Below are 21340 nucleotides of genomic sequence, written 5' to 3'. Positions count from 1 at the left end.
GTTAAGAGGCTCAGCTTTTTCGCATACACTCCTTGGCCAAAAGTCATGAAATCCAATGTCTTCCCTTGCAATAGGGGTTTGCATGTTTAGCATAAGATTCTCCCAATAGGCAAGTGTTAAGATTCTAGAAATGGGATTGATCATGGTGAAGGACATAGATTAAGCATAAGATTAAGGTGGATTAAACCACACTAAAAACTCCATGAGAGAGAGAGATTGCACACTCAACACTATTCACTTGTATTGCATATCACAATGAACCATACAATGATATAGGCTCTCAAGCCTTATCCCACTTTACATGTCATCATCCATGTGGCACTCCCTTTTCCACTCTTTTGGTCAACACTCACACACCATACAATATTACATGTGGCATTCATATCTCACCACAATATCTTGCACCTCTAGGGTGCTTTCCCACATACACACATACACACAATATCTTGCACCTCTAGGGTGCTTTCCCACATACACACATACACACAATATCTTGCACCTCACATACACACAATATCTTGCACCTCTAGGGTGCTTTCCCACATACACACAACACCACGATTACATCTCTCAACACCCCCTCTTAATTGAGGTGTTCCACAATTCACCCATCATCCATCATCCATACAATGTAGCATTGCACAAACGCAATCGCTATCTCTCAACACTCCCCCTTAATGCTAAATTGTGACGCCATCTTTTCAACACTCCCCCTTGGTGTCACATGTACAAACAATCCATTTTAAGGCACTACGTGGCCTGGGCAGGGCACCCTCATACGCATACATCCATGTGTGAACACCATCACCAAAAATATGTATAGAATCCACTAGACAGCTTCTGCATGTGTCAGACAAGTTTGGAATCCACCAAACTTCACTTTGAGCATCAATTGCTCGGGCGGCACACCCATGTGACGAGCCCAACCGCTTGCACATCCATCTCGAATTCCATCGAGATTACACACATGCCAAACATTTCGCTTTTGAGCTCTCAGTAGCTCGAGTAGGAGAACCCTCATACTGGGGGGTGAAAGCAAAGTCTCTTCTTAAACTTTTGACGGGTTCGGGTACGGTTACCTATCACAAACATTTGGGTGAAATCATTTACAAATCATTTTGGCCATAGCCGGGCAGCGGACCCAAGTGTGTGTGAACATCTTCTAAAAAAGGTTTTAAAAAAACCACTTGTGTGTGAATGAGGCTTAATAAGGCAATTTTTTAAAGCCTTGTTTTTTAACCTTATCTTACTCAAAGGGCTCACATTTGTTTTAATTATTATTTTTTTAAAAAAAATTTCTTGAAATGTCTGCACGTTGAATGCGCCGACGAGCCGGTTCTCTGCGCTGCAGTCGCGTCAGATTCCCTGACACACACAGGGTCTTCTTCTCTTTCCTCTCCAGTCTCGGCTGCTTCTGCACATCTCGCTGCTGCTTCAATATTTCTCCATCGCCACAGTTTTTCTGCCTGCATCGCCTCTGTCTTCCCGAACGTGTTCGCCTTTCACTTGCACGAGTTGTAGCTACTGCTTCCTGCGCTGGGCTACCTCTGCAACAGCTATGGCGGGTTTCACCCCTCTGTGTACGGGTCTGCATGCTCTCCTCGGCTACAGCTGCTACTGTCACCTGAGGTCACCACAGCAGCCCTCGCTGCCTTGTCCTGGTCGTCAGCTGCTTCTGATCCGCCTACACCTACTTGGTTCTCTTTCATGGAGCTTTAGTCTGCTGTTCACACCAGTGGAGGTTCGCTACTGTTTGCTTTCTTACTGCTGCCAATGCTGCTGCTCCATACGCCCTTGCTTCTACTATAACACAGCTTCTTTGCTCATAGCCAACTTGTTTTGACTGAGCTAGAAATTTTATGGCAATGCCAAATACTCTGTCTTACTTTGTCAACTCTCTGTAGACACACTCCTGTGTGTGCGTTCTTGCTTCATGCTTGTTGTCTCATGAGCTCTCTTTTGCTCCTATTTCAACACTGTTGCAGCTGCTACCTTCTTCTTTGTGATTTAATTGCGCTATCCATAGATGGCCTCCATGAGCTCCCCATTTGGCTCATAACTTGCTTGCCTTCTACCTTTGACAAGCTTGCTTGCCTCAATTAAACCTCCCTCATGAGGATTTTATACCATTCAATGGTTGTTGTAGCTCACAAATGAGCTTATCAAAGTCTACATGCTCCATTTCTTTGCATGCAGAACATTTAGGGTGCTTTCTTCACATAGTTTCTCTTGAAACCAAAGTGCAAACCAATGTGAAAACTCCAAAGGCTTCCACCAAACATTGCTTATCTTCCATGAGCAAAACCATGAGCATCACTCTTTCCAATGTGCTCAACCATGGACTTCTTCCAAGCCCATAACCACTTGTCCCTTCTTAGACAAGCATTGTACCTTCTCATGCTCTTTGCCTAAGCGCAAGAGCCATAGGATCCACTCATCCCATCACATAGCAACCCTTCTCAAATATGAACATTCTTCTATGCTCAAACACCAAATTAGAGGCAAAAAACACCAAAATACCTTCACAAATCTCCTTGGCAGCTTCTCTTTGATGAAATCGAAGACTTCATAGTCTTCACACTTGCTGAAATCTCCATTTTCAGCTTCCTTGATGATGAGAGCTCTCTATGTTGCAAAACTCCATTTGCAACTCTCTTGGGCAGCTTCTATGCAACCTCCTTGTTGCAAATCTCCTCTCTAACTTGAGAATGGTAGCTCCAAATCTCTCTCAAATCCTCACAAATGCAAATGCAAATCCAAATGATAATATGAGTGTGCATAATTTTTTTTCATAATAAGCTGAAAATAATGCTTAATCAAACAAACACACAAACAAGCTAATATACATAATAATCACCATGACCAAGAGCCCACCCAAGCTCTGATACCATGTTAAGATTCTAGAAATGGGATTGATCATGGTGAAGGACATAGATTAAGCATAAGATTAAGGTGGATTAAACCACACTAAAAACTCCATGAGAGAGAGAGATTGCACACTCAACACTATTCACTTGTATTGCATATCACAATGAACCACACAATGATATAGGCTCTCAAGCCTTATCCCACTTTACATGTCATCATCCATGTGGCACTCCCTTTTCCACTCTTTTGGTCAACACTCACACACCATACAATATTACATGTGGCATTCATATCTCACCACAATATCTTGCACCTCTAGGGTGCTTTCCCACATACACACATACACACAATATCTTGCACCTCTAGGGTGCTTTCCCACATACACACAACACCACGATTACATCTCTCAACAGCAAGGACCGGATTGATCCACTTAGCATAATCACTTTGGTCTCCTTTCTCTTGCAAGTGCTCTTTCCACCAATTGACATGTTTTTTTAAGCCCTCCACAACCTTCTCATTTCCCTTAACATACTCAAAGGGTGGCAATACTTTTGGAAAACCTTTAGGAAGCTTGGGTTCTCCCTGGTCATTTCTCTTCCATAACTCTATACCGCTTTCTGTAACCAATCAACATTTTTGGGGTGTACTTTGTATTGCATCAACTCATAAAGTCTGCCACCTTTTGGATGCATGCTAACACACTCATTAAGGATCTTCATCAAATGTGGAAATGTGAAAATGGTTTGTTTCCTCCACTTCTCAGAGAAGCGACTAAACAATGCATCAATATCTTCACTCATGAGTATGACCAACCATAAGAAAACCAAGCTGCACCATGTCAAACACTCCTCGTGCAACCAATAGGGATAGATAGGCAAATACATAACGGTTCTTATTTTCAAAACCACAATTGTCAAGTTGCAACAACAACATCCTTGGCAATCTCTTAAAAAATGTCCTTGAATTTGATGGCATTAAACTTGAGGCATTTCCATTGCCCCTATCCTGCACATGTGTGTTAGTATGAAAGACTGACTGCATATGTGAAGAACAATTTCCCTCTGTATCCACATTTGTTTCTGTCTCTGCATCTACATCCTCAATGCTCTGCTTGCAATATGTGTTTCTCTCCTTCAGCACTTCCGTATGCTGATACAGGGCCATAGTAGACAAAACACAATCAAAAAGATTTGTTCGTGGTTCAGCATCTGAGTTTTGTGAGCTCAAGTCACCATACATGTGTTTCTCTCCTCTTTCTAAGTTTCTTAAACATTTTGAGAGAGATGAAATTGTGAAGTTGGGATCACTTGGCCATAACCCCAAGGCAAAGTGACCATAAGCTATTTGTCCATATCCATGAGTGAGCATTCCTGTTAAGGATACTAGAAGCCTCTCAACCCTATTGAGAGATTTAAGAACTGGTTTAATTTGTGGTATGGTAGTCTTGCTCTGGTCCATCTTATCATGTATAATACACAAATACCTGTTTGGGTTCATTTCGGAAGAGCTCCTCCAAGCATAGTATAGATTTCTACAACTCATTTGTTGCAACATGTGTGCCCTTCTTTGTGCCATGTATCTGGCACACTTCTCTTGATTTTTTATTGATTCCAACTTGACCTTGATTTCCATACAAATGTCGCATTTTGAGAAGGTGCTGGTTTTTGATAAACTAACTGTCTTGAACTATGTGTTCCACAATCTTGAGGTAAACACTCTTGAACAGTATGCACATAAGAATTGATAAAAAACAGAAGAAGGAGGGAGCACACACAAGAGAAGAAAACCATAATCCATATCCATCAATCATAAAGAAGGAGAGAAGCCATAGTCATCATCTCTCTCACACACACAAACGAGAACACAACATAGTGTTATGTCCACACTACAAAGTAAACCTAATGTAATGTCCACAAACCACACATGACCAGCTGGACGCGGTCATAAACACACCACATGATATCCATCTACCATACTGTCACTCTGTCAGCACCCATGTGCTATCCTCCAGCTGTATACGAGCTTGACATTTCAACACTCCCCCTCAAGCTCGACATGTCCATCTCTAGGACTCCCAATCTAGTACGAAAATACTCGAACTTATCCTTACCAAGTGCTTTGGTAAAGATATCTGCAACCTGCTCATCTGTCTATACATATGTCAAATCAACATGCCCATCTAGCACTTTCTCTCTGATGAAATGATAGTGGACCTCAATATGTTTGGTCCTGGCATGATAAACTGGGTTGCTAGCAAGCTGAATACTACTCATGTTGTCACAATGAATGACAACTCTCATATCACTCTGTAACCTGACATCATCTAGCAACTTCTTCAACCACATAGCTTCACATGCAGCTATGGCTACTTCATGATACTCGGCCTCTGTGGTAGATAAAGCAACTGTAGGTTGCTTTTTATTGCTCCAACTCACAGCTCCACTACCAAGGCTGAAAACATAGCCACTGGTAGACCTCCTGTCATATGCACTACCGGCCCAATCTGCATCTGTATATCCATAGACATGCATGTCTTTTCCTGCCTCATAGAAAAGACCATAATGCACGGTAGTTTTGACGTATCTCATAATACGTCTCACAGCATCCAAGTGAGGTTTACGAGGACTCTGCATAAACTGACTTACCAAACCAACTGCATAGCTGAGATCTGGCCTCGTAATGGTCATGTAGATAAGGCTACCAACCATTTTTCTGTACATGGTGATATCATCAAGCTCATCACCCAAATCAGCCCTAAGCTTCATGTTTTGCTCTAATGGTGTCAACATTGGTTTGCATGCTGTCATACCATACTTTGCCAGCATTTCAAATGCATATTGCCTTTGCACCAGCCATATCCCCTTGCTTGTTCTAATCACCTCAATGCCAAGAAAGAACCTTAAATCACCAAGGTCTTTCATATCAAACTCTTTGCATAAAGAGGCCTTAACCTCATCAATGCCTTTCCCACAATCACCTGTGATAATCAAATCATCAACATAAATGACTATCATCACAATACCATCATGTGTCTTCTTCACATAAAGTGAAGAGTCTGCATTTCTAACCACAAATCCAATACTGACAAGATATCTGCTGATCTTGTCACTCCAAGCATGAGGTGCTTGCTTCAAACCATATATTGCTTTCTTTAACCTGCAAACAAAAGTAGGATATTCTGGATGTACATATCCTTCTGGCTGTTCCATGTACACCTCTTCTTGTAGTTCACCATTCAAGAAAGCATTTTTTACATCCATTTGATGTAAAGCCCAACCTTTTTGTGCTGCTAGTGCAATGATAGACCTCACAGTAGCCATCTTAGCCACTGGGCTGAAAGTTTCATCATAATCAAGACCATAAGTTTGTGCATATCCTTTAGCGACCAGCCTTGCTTTATGTCTCTCTAGGCTGCCATCTGCCTGACTTGCACTTGACCTTATACACCCATTTGCAACCAATTGCATTCTTTCCTTGCGGTAGCTCAACCAATTCCCATGTATCATTTTTGTCCAAAGCATCCATCTCTTCATCCATGGCTTTCTCCCATACATGCTCTCCAATAGCCTCTGTATAGCATGTAGGTTCCACATGCTTCACCATAGATGTCATGTATGCATAGTGCATAGCAAAATCTCGATATGTCAATCTGTCAACTGGATATCTGACTCTCTGGGATCTCCGCAATGCATGCGGGTCACTCTGTACACCTGTAACTCTAGCATGTGGTGGCACATATCTGTCCTGCCTAGCACTAGGTGTGCGTAAAACAGGTATGCCAAGCTCCTCATCCAAACTCTTTGAACTAGATGACTCATAACCTGTGATTCCAATTCCTTCGACCTTCTTCTTTCCTTTATCCATAGCACTACTCCCAGTGCTCACACTCTCATGCCTCAAACGTCCTGACCATGGATGTACACTGCTACTCTCAGCTTCTGCTGCTGGCCCAGACATAGTAGTAGAACTAGAACTTGCTTGTGGCAAGTTCACAGGCACATCTGCCTCAAGTGACTCAATGTCTCCCTCATCTTTTGCTTTGTACCAACTAGCAAGCTCATCAAACACCACATCTCGTGAGATGACCACTTGTCTAGTTTGAGGGTTATAACATTTGTATGCCTTTCGATCCTGTGCATATCCAACAAATACACATTTCTCTGCCTTAGGATCCAACTTCCTTCTTCTTTCGTCAGGCACATGTACATAAGCTATGCATCCACCAAAAACTTTGAGATGTCCAATGTCTGGCCTGTAACCTGTAAGCCGCATCTCTGGCGTGCTTCCATGAATGGCTGCTTCTGTAGGTGTTTTGTTCAGTATATACACTGCAGTAGCACATGCTTCTGCCCAATAGTAATCTGGCATGCTCTTTTCATTGAGCATTGCCCTTGCCACTTCACATATGACTCTATTCTTTCTCTCAGCCACACCATTCTGCTGAGGTATATGCCTGCAAGTCAACTGTCTTCTTATTCCATGCTTCCTCAAGAAATGCTCAAAAGCTTTTGAGGTGTATTCACCACCTCCATCTGTTCTCAAACATTTAATCCAACAGCCATATTGCTTTTCTGTAAGAGCTTTGAAATCCATGAACTTTTCCAACACTTCACTCTTCTCTCTCAGAAAGTATATCCATGTCATCCTGCTAAAATCATCTATGAATGTCACATAGTATAAACTGCCTTTGATAGATGGGTTTTGTGCAGGACCCCATACATCACTATGTACGATCTCAAGTGGCCTGCTACTCATATTTCCTTCTCTAGGAAACCTCAACCTTGCCTGCTTTCCAAACTGACAGGCTTCACAAACATGCATATGTCCATCATATTTGAATCTAGGCAATCCATTGACAATGCCTTTTGTTTGCATGTTCTTTAATCTCTGTATATTGACATGTCCAATCCTCTTATGCCACATATCAATGTCCTGTACCACATTTTTACTCTTTGAGAACATGGCTGATTTTAGCTCAGGAATTCCAGCATCTAGCTTAAACAATCTGCCTTCTTTCTTGCCCTTGGCAATCAATCTACAGCCATGCTTAAAGTCTTCCACAAAACAGCCATTCTCATTGAATCTTACTTGTAGTCCCTGCTCAACCATTTGGCCTACTGATGCCAAATTCTTTGTAATGGATGGTACATATAGCACTTCTGACATATTCTTCACATTTCCATCATACATCTCAAATGGTTGCATCTTCTCAAACCACTCACCATGACATGTCATGTGGTTTGAGGCACCCGAATCCATATACCATGACTCATCTCCAACATTCTAAGAATACATTGTCCCCATAATGTGCTTCATTGCAAAAAGATGATTTGAACTCCCATCATTGTTACTAGTAGATACATAATTTCCATGTTGTGGTCTTCCATTCCTGACATCATTCTGCTTTTTGTAACAATCTTTTGCCATATGTCCAAGTTTGCCACAATAGTGACATTCAATCCCATTCAAATTTTGTTGAGGACCTTGCCATCGTCCTGTACCACGAGCACCTGTTCCAACTCTCCCCCTATGGGATTGAAATCCACGACCTCCACGTGGTCCAAATGATGACTGTGAATTCTGAAAATTCTGATTTGATTGTGGTTGAGTAGACCTGTCATTCCAACCACGTCCTCCACGGCCTCGAGGGGCAAATCTCCCCCTGCCTTGAGAGCCTCTAGATGAGTAAAAAGCCTGATTCCTTGCATGCTCATCATTACTGGATGAGGATGCACCACCTGTAATATTCATACCACCAAGTCCAAGCTTTAATTCTTCCACAATGAGCAATGACACAAGCTCATTAAAGTCTGGCATTCCTCCAAACCTTACTGAGATGGAAGTATCAAAAGATTTGTACTCCCGACCTAAACCACGCAATGTGAGAGCAACCAAATCATCATCATCCATTGGGGCATGAATTGATGATAGTGAATCTGCATAACCCTTGATTTCCTAAACATACTCATGTATACTCCTATTCCTTCGTGTTACACTGTGAATTTGTTGCTTTAGTTGTATCTTTCTTGCACCAGTATCTGTCTCATACATTCGGCACAATATATCCCATGCTTCTTTCGGTGTATTTGCATCTTAGATGTGAATAAGCAAAGCATCTGTTACACATATTGAAAAGTAATGCAACACTTTCGAAGACCGCTCTACCCATTGCTTGTGAGCCACCAACTGAGCATTATTTGGTTGAGGAGGTAGAAATGGCTCCAGGTCTTCATCCGATACAAGGCTCCACAATCCTTTGCCTTTCAAAAAACTCTTCATTCGAAACTTCCACACTTGGAAGTTAGTTCTATCCAGTTTCTCTCCAACAATTTGGACCGGACCATCTCCCATGTTTGCAAGGTAGTAGATGCACCCCTTTGATCACAATGTATGAAGTACCTGTAATGCTCCAAATCTCTCCAAATCACATCAAATGATTGCAATATATGTGCTTTTAGATCCCACAATGCTTCATCAACAATGTATACTCGATCAAGGTTGAAAACAAATGATACTTCTTCACAAAAAAATTTCTGGTTTTTTTTCTCGCCAGAGAACCAGTCAAAGATCTTGCTCTAATTTCTTCAAATCTTGTTCAAATTTGATGTTTATGCATTCATTGGCTTCATAACACATTGCTCCAACATATCCTAGAAGGGTTTGATCAAATTCTTCAAGTTGAGTGAGAACCACCAAGTTTTGCAACTCTCTGGAATGCTGTTTTTCTGCAAATGTCAGGTACCACCACTCACTAAAAATGCTCTATCTTCTTCAATTCTGATCCAAATCCAAAAATTCTTGAATCAATAGCTTAGCAACTATTGGGAATTCACTTGTACCAAGGGAATTAGGCCAATTTGCAATACACAAGGTTTAATGGCTTGATTAGTGATGCTCTGTTTCTGCACAACATTTCTGCAAACCTGCAAATCTCTGCTAATTGAATTAAATGAGCTTCAAATACATCACATGAGCTGCCCCAAATGTAATACAACTCTCAATTACACTTTTGCTAAGCACTCCAAGCTTTAAAGCACCAAGTTTGATGCTCAAATGAGTGAATTAGACCAAAAACTTTTCAAACTATCCAAGAACCTGCTCCAGAAAGTGTTGCCTGCTCCAGAGGGCTCTAGGTATGGGGCATTTGCACGTTCACTTCACCAGCACCTTAGCAATGACCTAAGCTAACATGTGCTTGAAGGGTTTGACTCAATTTTTCCTCTAGCATTCGCAATCTATGTTCTCTGTTTTGCAGAAGTTCACAAAACCAGAATTTTTCCTTCACACATCACTTGAAATGCATCAATTTTTGCATGAATGATTTGCTCCTGAGCTGCTAGTACATGTGCCCTTCCAAATACATGAGACCTTCACTTCTTTGCTTGCATTTCCCCAAATACATGTGCCAAATTACATTCATTCACAAGCTTTCCATGAAAGCTTCAAAACAGAAATTTTCTGCTTGCTTTATGCACTTCAATCTTCACTGAACCTGCTCTTTGGCACCTGCAATCCACTCAAGGGAGTTTTGCTACTCTTACCAGTTAGGCCAAGCTTCAGATCTATAACCGAGGTGAGCTCCACAGCTTTCTTTTGCTCCACAGTTTCAATGGAAATCTTCACAGCTTCTTCTTCTTCTTCCCTCTTCTCTCACTCACTCTCACAACGCAACTAATGAGCTCTAGTCTCTGATACCATGATAAAAAACAGAAGAAGGAGGGAGCACACACAAGAGAAGCAAACCCTAATCCATATCCATCAATCATAAAGAAGGAGAGAAGCCATAGTCATCATCTCTCTCACACACACAAAAGAGAACACAACATAGTGTTATGTCCACACTACAAAGTAAACCTAATGTAATGTCCACAAACCACACATGACCAGCTGGACGCAGTCATAAACACACCACACGATATCCATCTACCATACTGTCACTCTGTCAGCACACCCATGTGCTATCCTCCAGCTGTATACGAGCTTGACATTTCAACAGAAATATCATTTCTTTATGGTGTGGGGACAAGAAGAATGTTATATCCATAATCTTCAAAAAGTGTATAGGCCAGATAAGCCTAATATTGAGGATATGTTTAAACCTTTACTCAAGGTTTGGAATCAATGCCAAGATATTTGCAATAAGAAGAATACATTGCTTATTGATGTTAGCCCTTTCAAGGGATGTGCTAATCCAAAAAACAACTGTCTCTTCCTCCCTGAAAGTTTTCAAGGAGGACACGACTACGTACTGTGCAATGACCTTCTACCCTACCTTTTAAATCTAAATAATACAAATGACATTAGGTCTATTATTTTGCTTAATCGGCTAGGTCAATCTCCTATCACACATGGCCATAATTTATTTTGCTTAATCGGCTAGGTCAATCTCCTATCACACATGGCCATAATTTATTTATCAATTTTCAAGATGTACTGGAAGAATGGCTCCAAATCACCTCCCTATTTTTGCGAGAAGAGCTCAATGAATATTCAGATGAAGTGGAAAACTCATATTCTGCATCTTCACACTTACCATTGTATGGTGATGATAAGCTAAAGTATGTCCAATCAAGAGGGGAAAAAAGAGAAGTAGAATCCATAAGCAAGGATGATCTAGCAATGTTGGCATCCAAAGCTGGAGTACCATTACTATCCAAAGACCACCTAAGCTTGTTAAAAGTGTGTTACAAAAGAAGGATTTTGAGTGATCAACACGCTATTGCTTATGCTACTCGCTTGGGATATGATCGTGGTCATCTCATAAGTGGAGTTGCAGCAAAAGCATACATATCAAGGCTACAAAAGGCTTACTAGAGCTTATGGGTAGGATAATGTCTGGTTTCATTAAACATTGAGTGACAGTATAATCAGATTCCAACCTAACCCATACTAGTTGTTGCTGCAGGAGGTCGAAGGAAACCATTTCTGAGGTCTAAACGTGCAGTTTGAAGTATGGGATATGCACAAATATCAAGACTTGTTGGGTGCAGAATGTTTGGAGCCATTTTGTACTAAAAGCCCATAAGATAGACTTAGGCTTTGGCCAAAACAATGTGCTTAGATGGGTTTAATTTTTGGATTGTACGAGCCAAATCTTTACACTATTGTATCAAGAAATCAAATGCCTCCAAACTTACTGTCATTTGGTTATCTCTTTTGTCAATATTTGCAATTTGATTGCAATGAAGATGTGTTTGTTTTTTATTGAAGATATTGCCTTGTCAAGGTGTAAGGCTATGAATATCATAATAATTTAATTTTGATAGACTCAATTATCTCAATAGTGAAAATCTTTTATACATCATATTCAATAAATTTGATGAAATTTAGCATTGACAATATACTCGCTCTTTTATTTTTTTGGTTGAACTAATGAGGTATTGGAGCGTTTGTCTATGAAGGTTTAAGACCATCCATATCATGGATGAATTTATGTTGTTGGCACATAATATATTTATTCAAAATTTTGAATGTCCATTAACGAAACATTTTGTTTTCAATAGGATATGTTGAAGCATATAGCTTTGATTTCAAGTGTACAGAAAACTTACTATTGAGGTGGCACCAATCATTGGTGACTTATGTACCTAGAAGCAAAAGAGTTCCACCACCCCCCAGATACAATAAGGAAACAAAGAAGAGTATTGATACTTGAACTCAATGGTGTTTTACTTAAGACCATTGAGATGCAACATGGTGATGTATGTCCAGACTGGGCCAAACATATGCATCTTGTGGAAGAGAATACAAGTGTTTGGAATTTGATTCGCAAAGATGCATTCACTTTCCTTGATTTTTGTATGCAATGGTTTGAGGTATGGATCTGGAGTACTAATAGACTACAAAAAGGACTCGATGCATTCTTGAGTTGTGCTTTTCTCGGCACCATCAAAAGTGTAAGGTCATAGCAGGGCAGGCAGCATGTCAAAAGATGGATCTTCTTATTGGTATACCACAAAAACTTGGATGTAGCATGGAGAATTTTTCATGACCTGGATGGAAATAACACGCTAATTTTTTATGATACCCTCTAAAATGTAATGTGGAATATGCCCGGAACCTACTTGATTTTTCCAAAGATGTGGAATCAAAATATAGAGGAGCTTCAAAGTTTTTTGGAGACAACAATCAGCACATGGTTACTTGGTTGGATTTATGCAAAGAACAAACGGGAGTATACTTGCAACACTTTAGTAAATGAAGCAGCTTATGATAGAGAAACTTTGTATGTATTGGAGAAATACATGAGAAAACACTATGTTTGAGATACAATTTGTACTCAATTATTATCTTGACGAAGGGTTTTTGTCTTCGGATGAATTGTAAACTTGAATGTAACAATCTCATTGAATGTAACAAGTGTTCTTTGGCATTATCATGCCATGTTTTTACTTCAATGTCCCTCAAATTTGAGCATATATATCATGATTTATAATCTTGATATAGTGTCTAAGATGGGTTTTTATCTGTAGATCAATCGTAAACTTAGCACATTGTTACAATCATTGAGATTTACTTTTTGTTTTTTTGTTTCTAACACCACACCCTTTAGAGATCTCTCATTTCTAGGGTTCCTTTTTATAATGATATTTAGAATTCTTTTGGCAAATTAAATAAACCCCATGTTTTTACTTCAATGTCTCAAAGTGGAGATAGTATTTAACATTATCTTCTTCATATGAAAGGTGTTGTATAATCTCAATTAAGTTTAGTGTCATGTTTCCCTTGTCCTTCCAATATTGTTGCATTGATGTATGTATCTATACAACTACAAACAAATACGCCAAATAGTTGTGTCAAGATATAATCTATTGGCACAAAGAGTGCACCAACAAATAGATGTTAGCTCAAACTACACAAAAATACTGAGTTTCCAACCAATCCTATAAGAACTGGGACTTGAATAATTCCCAAAATTCCTAAATTTGTCTTTCATCTCATTTCCTGAGGAGTCTTGCTCTCTTGAGGAAGTAAGGTAGCAATAGGGCCAAAGGATTTGTCCTGCATGATTCTTTCTTTTGCTTCACTAATCAAGGGATTTGATACTAGGGTTACTGCAAGCAAGGAAGCTTTCCTATATTGAGCGCATCTGCAACCACATTCTCTTTCGTTGGTCGATACACTTAATCTCAAAATCAAACTCTTGTAGAGTCAACATGCATCTTCTTTGATGCATGTTGAGGTCCTTTTGAGTGAAAATCCACTTCAGACTTTGATGATCAGTCATTAAAGTGAACCTCTGCCCCAAGAGATAATGTCTCCATAACTTTAGAGCGTATACTATACTGAGAGTAACTCTAAGTCATGGATAGCATAAGTCTTTTCATGTGGTCTGAGCTTTCTGGATTCATAGGCCACTGCATGACCTTCCTGCATGAATACACCTCCTAAGGCAAAGCTACTGGCATCTGTTACTACTTCAAAGGGTATGGAAAAATATGGCAATTTAAGAACAGGGTTGGTTACTAAGGCAACCTTCAGGTTATCAAAAACACTTTGGCATGAAGTCGTCCACTGAAATGGGATATTCTTCTTGAGAAGGTTGGTAAAAGGAGATGCTATCGGAGCATATCTAGGTAAAAATATTCGATACCACCCAGTTAATCCTAAGAATTCTCTGACTTCTTTCACTGTCTTTTGGACTCTAGCCAATCTTGATTACTTGGATTTTAGCGAGGTCAAGAGAAATTCCATCCTTAGATACTATGAATCCGAAATAATCAACACGATATACTCAGAATATACATTTACTCTTCTTTGCAAAGAGTTTGCGCTCTCTTAAGATCTGTAAGACTTTATGCACATGACCTTCATGATCCGCTTTATTCTTACAGTATACCAGAATGTCATTGAAGAAGACAGGAACAAAATCATCCAAGTATTCCCTGAGAATATCTTTCATGAGGTGGTTGAATGTTGCTGTGGCATTTGTCAATCCAAAGGGTATGACCATAACTAGTATTAAAAGTAATTTTTGGAATATCTTGCTCTTTGATTCGGATCTGGTAATACCCAGATCTAAGATCTATCTTTGTAAAGACCTGGGCCCCACTTAATCGATCTAAGAGCTCATCAATCCTTAGAATAGGATGCTTATTCTTGACGATCAACTGATTCATACCTCTATAATTAATGCATAGCCTTACTGTCCCGTCTTTCTTTTTCTGAAAGAGAAAAGGTGAACTCCAAGGTGATACACTAGGTCGGATAAATCCTTGCTCTAATAGCTGCCTCAATTGCTCCTTAAGTTTTATGGCTTCTGGTACTGACATTTTGTAAGCAGGTTGGGATGATGGTTGAGCTCCAGGAATCAATTCTATCTCATGGTCTACTTCACGTGCTGGAGGCATCTCAATCAATTCCTCTAGGAAAATATTAGCACTCACTTAACAATTCTAGCTCCTTAGACTCTGGCTCTTTGCCTACTGGATTCATTTTAACAACATACATAGATTGCTTCTTTCCTGAGTCCTTTCAGCAGCTTAGATTCTTTGACTAATTGTAAGTCTGGAGATCCAAAAATTCCCGTTCCCTGAACCTTTTTTCCTTGAAGATCAAGAACGGAGATGGTTCCTTTGTGAGAGTGAATATCAGGAGCCTGATTTTTGTGGAGCCAATCCATTCCAAATATCCCATCATAAATTCCCAATGGTAGGACTTTGAACTGGCAGTTTGTTAAATTCCCATCTAAATAGAACTAAATAAGAACTGTTTCATGGCGTGTGAAAAGAATATTCCCACTGGCCAACTCTACTTGCATAGATTTTCCTGATTTCTGATCTAGGAATAATTTACATAAGCATCCAGGGGAAATAAAATAATGAGTACTGCCACAATCAATCAAAAGCTTAAAGTTCTTACCCTGATAATCTGCTAGTTTTTGAATGACAGAGAACTGATGATTCTAGCCTTGATTCTCAATAGTAGCATGAATTCATCCTTTCTCTTCATCCACTAGCTCTACCACAGTGGCATCCTTAATTGCTGCTATTTGGGGTGGAACTCTTTCTCTTGGGTCTCCCCGATTCTGGGAGGGAGACTTGAAACTACTTTGTACTTAAGCTACAGGTTGTGCTGGTATCCTCCCTCTGGAATTTACTTGATTCTAGCAAGGGAATCCTTGGTTACTCTCTGGAACGAAGGGGAAGGTCTTGGAATCCTGGGACCTTCATTACCTTGGCCCATTGACATGGAAGGGGTCCTTGAGCTGATGCCCAAAACCGGATAAAAATAACCTTAAGCTTGAATGGAGTTGTTTAACCTCCAAGATGAGGATGATCTTGGACTTGCAATAAGAGAGATTGAAGATTAGGCAAGAAACACAATGGTTTATAAACAAAACCAAGGTTTCTACTAAGGGAATAAAGGAGAGTGAGAAGAAGGAAGAAGAAATACACTAGAATGATTTTTTAGACCAACTTTTTACAAAAGGGGAGGCTCTATTTATAGGGGAGATGGGGGTGCCCCCTAAGTCCTGAGGTTCCCATTTGATTTAGCTTAAATTTGGCCAAATTGGCCTAGTTATGCCCATATAAAAAAAGAGAGGAAATGACTAGTCACTTTATGTAAATTTTTGAATGTAAAAATGGCCCATTGATGTGATTTCTAGGCGCCCATTAAAAGTATGATTCCCTCTCCTTGCAAGGTGTCAAATTGCTCATCATGAAAATGGTCACATTCTCCCAAGTTTATGCCACCACTTGCCACTTGTTTGCCACCTCATCATGCTTGAATATTTTATGCTTTTTATGATAATTATCTTCTATTTTCCAATATTGCACATTTCCCATGTGTGTAAATATTGATGTCTAGAAAGATCTATTATTTTAGCCTTTGAAAATTTTTACACTATCCTTTTTGAATAAGGGCGTGTTTCCATGCACACACCATCCAAGATTTTAATCTAACTATAAATCCTTTTTGGTTTCTAATCAGTCGATCTATATTATGGAGCCTAGAAGAATATTTTCCATCAAAAGGATTTATTAAAATTCTACTTCCTGAATCTAGACTTAATTCTTACCTTATGTGCGATATGCATCCACCATCCAAAATATCTCTCCTGAAAATCCTTTTTAAGATACTGTTTTGAAGAATGTGATCATAAAGTCTGGAAAAAATTTCTCCATCAAAAATATTTCCAAGATGTGGTCTTCTCTCTCTAGGTTAGAACTGGGTAAACAAGGTCTTTCATTGCACAGAAGAGAGGGGGTCATCACTGGGGTTGAGGGAATGTGTTATACACCTTTAGAGGCTGGAGGAGGAATCTTACATCCTCTCCCACTTGAAAAACGCGAGTTGTCCGCATCTCGCAAACTAGGGATAGTCCTTTACTAGTTTATCTTCTTTCTCCTCCCAAGTGGCATCCTCTAGAGGGTAGAACTTTCACTTGACCGAAAATTCCCTTAACACTCTGTTTCTAAGTGTCTTCTCCCGTACATCTTGGATCTCTTCGAGCTCAAGTTCCATCTGACCTTGAGTTGGAAATGTTAATTGTAAAACATGACTCTGACTAGGTATATACTTTTTAAGTAAACTGACATGAAACACATTATTTATGTACCTTCCAGTGTGGGGGTAGTAAGAGTTCATAGGCTAGATCTCCTACTTTCTTTCTGGCCACATATGGTCCGCAGTATATGTAGGAGATAACTTCTTGTACTTCCCTAAGGATAAGGAACTCCTTTTAGGTCGCACACCAACGAAGACCATATCTCCTTCTTGTACTTCCCTAAGGATAAGGAACTCCTTTTAGGTCGCACACCAACGAAGACCATATCTCCTTCTTCAAATACTATGTTGGTCCTCTTCTTATCTACATACTGCTTCTATCTATCCTGGGCAGCCGCTAATATTCTTGCGAATTAACTGTATCTGATGATCCATATCATCTGGACATCTTGACCCTAATCAATGGGTCGTATTAGGTTAATGGTGTGGGGCAATCTTGTCCATATAGAGCTTTGAAAGGGCTCATCCCGATGCTTTGGTGATAAGAGGCATTATAAGCAAACTCAACTAAGTGTAAATAGCTTAACCACTTCCTTGGTTCTCTACCATAGTATGATTGAAGAATATCTTCAATCACTTGGTTTACTCTTTCTATCTCACCATCAGTCTCTCGGTTGATAAGTTGTCCTGAGATCCAAAAAAGTTCCTTCTACTTCAAAGAAGGCAGTCCAAAATCTTGACGTGAACTTAGCATCTCTACACTCACAATCCTCATAGGCAATCCATTTTTGGCCTTGTAATGGAAAACAGAAAACTAGGAGGGGTTTTTTTGGGTTTGAATTGATGAAAAAAAAGGGGGGGGTGTTGGTCAGTGAGGAAGGCCGAGGGGAGAAGTGAGAGGGGAGGGGGGGAAAGGGTTGGTCGGTGGAGTTTGAGGCCACCATGTAACCCACCACGAGAGAATGCACAGAAAACTAATAAAGTGATCAAGAAGATTTTAAAAGATATAGAATAGATACAACTCGTGACATCCCATGAGGTTGCCTTGTAAGATGTGCGATAGGCCCATAATACACCCAAGAGGGCTTAATACCATTGGTGAGAGTGCTCCTTGGCTCTAGGGACTTGCACAAGACCTTGTTGGTGCTCTCCACTTGTTTGTTAGCCCTGGGGTAGTAAGCACAGAACCTTTGGTGGAAGATTTGATAACATGCGAGCAGGGTATCTATGACTTCATTCACAAAATGTTTCCCTTTGTCATTGATGATTTATATGGGACACCCAAATCTGGTGAAGATGCTAATATAGGAATAGTATCCTCTGATCCTGTTGAGATATTAAGCTCATCTAGTGAGGCGATGGACACTGATGACCCGCCTGGGGGATAAGCTCCACACTGGCATAGTTATAGTGCCAGCTCATTTAGTTGGGTTCACACTATAGAGAACCCGAGTATGTATTTGGTTGAGTACCTTTTCATATAGTATGTACTCTTATCCTTGTATATGGTGTGTTGAGTGTTGTGTGAAGGAGAAGAAGATTTTCAGCCTCTCACCTTGTGTGTTCTCTTTTAGGGTTTTATGAGTGTGTGTGTGTGCTTGAAAGAGCTCAAGCTCTCTTCTCCCCTGCATCTTTTCATGGTATCAAAGCCTGGTTCATGCTAAGGGGTGATGAGCTACAAGCAAGAGAAGCACAGGAAGCGGTACGAGGGTAAGAGCTTCATCTACTCTTCCCTATTTGTGTTGGCGACTACACCCTTGTCGGGAGCTCTACAGGAGGCACCGGCAAACGTTCTTTGATTGAGGAGCTTTCTTCGCGGGAGTAAAGCTATAGGGCAACTATAATGTCCTATCGGATAAATATTTCGAGCCGAAAACGCGTTTTGGGCACGTTAGGACCTCCGTTAGCACTGCAGGGGTAAGTCATCGATTCTATGCAGAACTCTGCTTTAAGAATTGTAGGAAGACAGATTGGTTGTGCAGACATTGTGTGTGCTGCAAGGAGGTCAACAGTTGTTGCCATTGGGTGTATGTATGCACATTGAGGTCACTGGTTGTGACATTTGAGTGTAGTACAGTGCCGCTACAAAAAATACAGCAGTTTGTGCAGGACAGACCAGAGTGCTGTTTCTGGTAAATTTGTGTGTCTGGCAAGATGTCAAATGATGGCATAAACTAGATTGTTGCTGAGAAGCTTGATAAGAACAACTTCCATGCTTGGAGGTTCAGGTTGACAAATTTCCTGATGGGAAAGGGTTACTGGGACTACATAGAAGGTGAGCACCATGAAGAGGCATCGGAGATACCGGAGATCAATCTGACTGTTGCAGATGTGAAAGAGTTCAAGGATTGGAACCAAGGATCCAGAAAAGTTATGTATTGGCTCTCCATCAGTATACAGGACACCATGATTGGGCACATACAGGATGCTAAGTCCCCTAAGGAGGCGTGGGACACCTTGGTAAAACTTTATGAAACGAATAGTTAGGCACGAAAGATACAGTTGAAGAATGAACTTCATACAGTGGAGAAAAAGAGTATGTCCATGAATGACTATGCATTGAAGATCAAGGGTATTGTGGAATTCCTTGCATCTATTGGTGTTTCAGTAGATGATGATGATAAGGTGGAAGTCTGTCTACGTGGTCTCCGGCCACAATACAAGGCATTCAAGACGTCTATTCAGACTCGGGAAAACATTCCCAATTTCACAGATTTGGTGTCTATGTTGATTATAGAAGAGAAGAGCTTGGGTGAAGACCAACAACCTTCACAAAACAAAAACAGTTCAGAGCAACAGGCCTTCTACACAAGTTCAGGAAGAGGATGAGGTAGAGGAGGCCATGGAGGCGGCCAAGGAGGTGGCCGAACAGGTAATCAGAATTATGGCCAGCAGCAGCAGCAGCAAAAACAACAGTCCCAGAATTCACAACAACAACAACACGTAGATGGAAGAGGTCAATTCAGAGGCAGCGGGAGTCAAAGAGGTCGTGGAAATTAGCAAAGGCAGTATAATGATACACGTGGATGCTTTTATTGTGGTAAGCCCGGACATGTGCAGGCAAATTGTTATAAGAAGCAGGCTGACATGCAAAATAGAAAATTGCAGCAAAACAACTATGCATCCTCGAGCAAAAACAATGAGGATAATGAAAGGTTGTTTGTTATGCAGCCTATTGTTAATGCCATGTCTGAAAATGTTGAAGCAGCACATAAAGATGATGTATGGTATGTTGATTCAGGTGCTTCGAACCACATGACAAGTCATGGGGAGTGGTTCAAGGAGATGAAAAACCTTGAAAGACCAAGTTTTGTGGAAACAACTCATCCAATTGCCCATGTTGGAGATGTGCCATTGTCTCTGCGCAGGATGGCAAAGTGAAGTACCTTGCAGATGTACTTCATGTTCCGAACATAACAAAGAATCTGGTTTCAGTTGGCTAGATGATTGAGCAAGGTTTGCAGGTTCAGTTTAACCTTGATGGTTGTTATGTTGAAGACTTTAAAGACAAGTGCAGGTTGGTTGCAAAAGGCAACAGAGTGGGAAAAATGTTTACATTGAATGTAAACATGCCTGAAGTGAGTGCTGCAATGTTTGCAAATGGTTCAAGAATTGTTGCAGACACACACATTTGGCATAAAAGAATTGGACATGTGAATGTGCAGAGAATGAAGTCTATGTAGACTAAAGGAATTGTGACAGGGCTGCCAAAGTTTAAAGTTGAAGGTATGAAGAAAATATGTGAAGCATGCTAATTTGGAAAGCAAACAAAGCATGTATTTCCACGTGACAGAAATGTGAGAAAAAATGCACTAGATGTTGCGCATTCAGAATGGGGTCCTACAAAGACCATGTCTATGGGAGGCTGCAAGTATTATGTGACATTTATTGATGACCATACAAGGAAAGTGTGGGTATACTTCATGAAGGAGAAGGGTGAGGTGTTCACTAATTTTCAGAATTTTAGAGTTATGGTTGAAAAGCAAACAAGGAAATATGTAAAGTGCCTAAGGTCAGA

The sequence above is a fragment of the Cibotium barometz genome, chromosome 32, assembly GCF_041138505.1.
Source record: "Cibotium barometz isolate CiBa-2024 chromosome 32, ASM4113850v1, whole genome shotgun sequence".
NCBI classification, from domain to species: Eukaryota; Viridiplantae; Streptophyta; class Polypodiopsida; order Cyatheales; family Cibotiaceae; genus Cibotium; species Cibotium barometz.
The sequence above is the reverse complement of the archived record's forward strand: the minus strand, read 5'-3'. Positions refer to the sequence as shown.